Here is a 5000-nt window from a genome sequence, read left to right as displayed (position 1 = left end):
TTCATAGTGTAAGACTTATCTAATCTTTTCAATTGTTACAATTTTTTTTTCTTGAATAAATCATGAATTTTTCTAGGACAGTATTAAGGATCTCATCGAAAACTTACAGCAGCTTGCCAAACAAAGGCTAAGAGAAAAAAGAGAACAGGTATTACTGGCATAAAATCTACGATTGGATTCAAAAAAGCATAGGCCTCGGGCAATTTGGCGAATAAAAAACTACTCGAAAAAAGGGCAGAATTCAAACAGATACAGATCAAATTAAAGATATTAAGATTAAGCATAACAAAATTTTGTTCTTGGAGATAATTTTGATTGAGTTATTAATATGTTTTTTGATATAAGGAAAAAAATGAAGAAAGGAAAATAAGGCAGACTAAACAATACTTCTTTGAACTCACCCAATCAAAAAGCCTTCAATTCTTACAAGAGAATAGAAGAAATCATACTTTCATACAATATCTTAATTGAATTATATGTAATGATCAATAAATTCGGTTTAATTCTCTATCCATACGTGCCAAAATCCTAGCAAGAATCTAATCTATTCCATAGTTATTTGGAACTGGAATTGACGAACAGGGAATACCCATATTAGTGTTTAGTAGTTTCAAATAGAAATCTAAATGGGGCGTGGCCGAGTGGTAAGGCAACGGGTTTTGGTCCCGCTATTCGAAGGTTCGAATCCTTTCGTCCCAGAGCCTACTCTTTTTATATATCAGAATAACGATATCCGAATCTAAATTGCTCTTTTTTTTTTAACAACCTTCTTTCTAAGAGTCAAATATTGGAGAAAATGTGATTCTTGCTTTTGATTTTTAATGATTTCTTAAGATTGGCACTCGAAGAACTGTGAGATTGGCGAATCTATTCTATCGAGTTATTTGATCTATCGAGTTATTTGAAGATGCAAGGCAGATTCAAAAAGATTAGTTTATTTGTGTTATTTATAATATTCGTAATATTATTATTATTAATTATATTATTAATTTCTTATTAATTAGAATAGAAAAGCTTAATATTAATAAAAGTATAAAAAAATAAAAATATATTGTATTCATACAATATGGGTTAATTTGAATTCTTATTGAGGCTTTTTCTTCCTAAATTATCTATTTATTTCATATAGATTCATATAGAAGGAAATTGATTTCATATAGAAGGAAAAAGTATAGATAGATTACTATGTATCGACTGAACCAATGACTATTCATGATTCCATAATTGAATCAATGTTCCAAACTAGAGGAATGTTATGGTAAAACTTCGTTTGAAACGATGTGGTAGAAAGCAACGTGCGACTTGAAGGACATGATCGGCTGTGGATGTCAAAACCCACCACCTTCCATTATGTAGAAATGAAGGTGCTTTTGGCTCGACATCCTTTGTTCTGTTCTATTATAATCCGTCTTTTTGTTGGGTTGTAATGTAAATAGTACAGGATGGAGCTCGAAGAGAAACATCCATTTTTCAGGGGCAAGGATCTAGGGTTAATTAATGGAAATAAATAAGTTGGAACAACTTCGTAAGTCTATTTTTGATATAGAAATCGAAAAGCTCCGATTCAAACTATTTTCAAATCAAAAAGAAAAATTGTTGGAATTGGTAAAACTCTTTCGATCAAAAGTGTATAATGCGGGAATTAATCGTTCATATGATTCTTTGATAGAAAGAAAAAAAGAGAGAAAAAGGGGCATGTTGCTGCCATTTTTGAAATGATTAAATATCGCCGAAGTAATGTCTAAACCCAATGATTCAAGACAAAGATAAAGGATCCTAGAACAAGGAAATACCCTTTTCAATTGTCTCAACAACTAGATCAAAATGAAGAATCGAAATCGATTCTAAACGAGACAAACAAAAAAAGGGGTTAGAGACCACTCAATAAAAGAATGCCTAAGGATTTTTTTTTGAGCATTTTGAGAGTTATTTGACTTGAGTTATGAGAGTACGAATGCTTTTTTCTTCTTTTTTTTTGAAAAAAAAAAGACGGGTTTAAATGTCTAATTGATTTGCCGGGTTTATGGATCTTTTTGACATTCTAATTACATACATTATAATTCCATACATAGACATAACTTTTAATAGACATAACTTTTAATCATTTTTTTTTTTTTTTCTCGAGCCGTACGAGGAGAAAACTTCTTATACGTTTCTAGGGGGGGGGTATTATTTAACTACATCTATCCCAATGAGCCGTTTATCGAATCGTTGCAATTGATGTTCGATCCCGAAGAGAGGGAAGAGATCTTCGAAAAGTTGGTTTTTATGATCCGATAAATAATCAAACCCATTTGAATGTTCCCGCTATTCTCTATTTCCTTGAAAAAGGAGCTCAACCCACAGGAACTGTCCATGATATTTTAAAGAAGGCCGGGGTTTTTACGGAACTTAGTCTTAATCAAACAAAATTCAATTAATGAAATACAAAAAAGAGGGGGTGGATGACTCATATCTAGCTTTGTATAAATTTTTCTTTATAATTTCCTCCCCCCTCTTTTGTTTTATTCATACTTTTTTATTTATTATTCGTATTTCTTATTGCTTTGCTACTATAGAATACCGTGTTCTATAACAGATTTTATTGAGCTAATTTTATTGATATAAAATATAGAGAAAAAAGATCAATTGAATAAATGAAGTAATTGCATTTAAAAAAATAACATAAAATAAGATAAAAAAAAAAAAATAACATAAAATAAGATAAAAAAACAGAGAAAATAACAAGAAAAAATAACATATAAAAATAGAAAATATTAATAATAATTAATAATAAATAATAATAATTAATAATAAATAATTAATAATAAATATTATAATAATAAATATTATAATAATAAATATTATAATAATAAAAATAATAAATATTATAATAATAAATATTATTAATAATAAAAATAATAAATATTATAATAATAAATATTATTAATAATAAAAATAATAAATATTATAATAATAAATATTATTAATAATTAATAATAAAAAATACAATATAATAAAAAAAAAAAAAAAAATTGACTTAATTCTTTTTTTCATTGTATTTTTTTATAGTCTTTTTTATATTCTTTATTCTTTTCTCAACATTTATATTCAAAATTTACAATCATATTGACAACAGTGTATCGAACAAATATAATTCGATCGTAGATAAATAGATCTATTTATCCCCGCCCACAAGTTTGGCACTTCACTTCATTCAAATAATGGGTTCTTTCTTTGAATTTGTTGTGATACAAGAAGTTTTTTTTATTGTAATTGTATATTGTATTGAAAAAAAAAAAAAAAAATGGATAACAATGGAATGAATAAGACAGGAGGCGGTCCACAAATTTTCACTTATTCTATTTCTATGTTTTTATCTTAGAATTTCGTGTATTTTTATTTTATTCAAATTTTTGCTAATTTCATGTTTTGATTGCCTCGTGCAATTCCATTTTTTTTTTATTCCGATTTTTTTCGGGTTGCTAACTCAACGGTAGAGTACTCGGCTTTTAAGTGCGACTAGCATCTTTTACACATTTGTATGAAGAAAGGGATTCGTTCATACCATCGGTACAGTTTGTAAGACCACGACTGATCCTGAAAGGAGTGGATGGAAAAAAGAGCATGTCGTATCAATGGAGAATTCTAAGAATCCATTTTTTTTCCGGATCAGTCCAAAAAAAAAAATCGTCTTTGAATTTTTGGTGCGGAACAAAAAAAATTAATTGAATTCAAAGTTGGGTCGAGTGAATAAATGGATAGAGCTCTACGGCCCCAATTATAGGGAAACAAAAAGTAACGAGCTTCTGTTCGCAATTTGAATGATTACCCGATCTAATTAAACGTTAAAAATAAATTAGTGCCTAATGCGGTAAAGGTTTTTCTCATGAGTAAATTATCGATTTTTTTATGAGTCCTAATTATTAGTTATTCCCTTTATGGGTTAGACATGAATGTGTATAAGAAGCAGTATATTGATAAAGAAAAGATATTTTTTTTTTTTTTTCCAAAATCAAAAGAGCGATTGGGTTGAAAAAATAAAGGATTTCTAGCCATCTTCTTATCCTATAACGAACATAAATCAATTAGATGGCAAAAGATAGGATAGAGAATCCGTTGATGAATCTACCTGTCTCCGAGGTATCTATTATTTTCTTACTATAATACCTTGTTTTGACTGTATCGCACTATGTATCATTTGATAACCGAATAGATCCCCTATACTTTGGTTCAAATCGAATTTGAAATGGAGGAATTTCAAGTATATTTAGAACTAAATAGATCTCGCCGACATGATTTCCTATACCCACTTATTTTTCGGGAGTATATTTATGCACTTGCTCATGATCATGGTTTAAATAAATCGATGATTTTTTTGGAAAATCAGGGTTATGGTAATAAATTCAGTTCACTAATTGTGAAACGTTTAATTATTCGAATGGATCAACAGAATCATTTGATTATTTCTGCTAATGATTCCAACCAAAATCCATTTTTTGGGCACAACAATAATTTATATTCTCAAATGATATCGGTGGGATTTGCAGTCATTGTGGAAATTCCATTTTCCTTACGATTAGTATCTTACTCACAAGGGGAAGAAGTCGCAAAATCCCATAATTTCCAATCAATTCATTCAATATTTCCTTTTTTAGAGGACAAATTCTCACATTTAAATTATGTGTTAGATGTACTAATACCTTACCCCATCCATCTAGAAATCTTGGTTCAAGCCCTTCGCTACTGGATAAAAGATGCTTCTTCTTTGCATTTATTACGGTTCTCTCTCTACGAGTATTGTAATTTGAAGAGTTTTATTACTCCAAAGAAATCTATTTCTATTTTTAATCCAAGATTATTCTTGTTCCTATATAATTCTCATGTATGTGAATACGAATCCATTTTCCTTTTTCTCCGTAATCAATCTTCTTATTTACGATCAACATCTTCTGGATTCTTTCTTGAACGAATTAATTTCTATGGAAAAATAGAGTATCTTGTAGAAGTCTTTTATAATG

This window comes from Durio zibethinus, unplaced genomic scaffold, assembly GCF_047325235.1.
Source record: "Durio zibethinus cultivar Kanyao isolate XHJ-2024 unplaced genomic scaffold, ASM4732523v1 HiC_scaffold_277, whole genome shotgun sequence".
Lineage (NCBI taxonomy): Eukaryota > Viridiplantae > Streptophyta > Magnoliopsida > Malvales > Malvaceae > Durio > Durio zibethinus.
The sequence above is the reverse complement of the archived record's forward strand: the minus strand, read 5'-3'. Positions refer to the sequence as shown.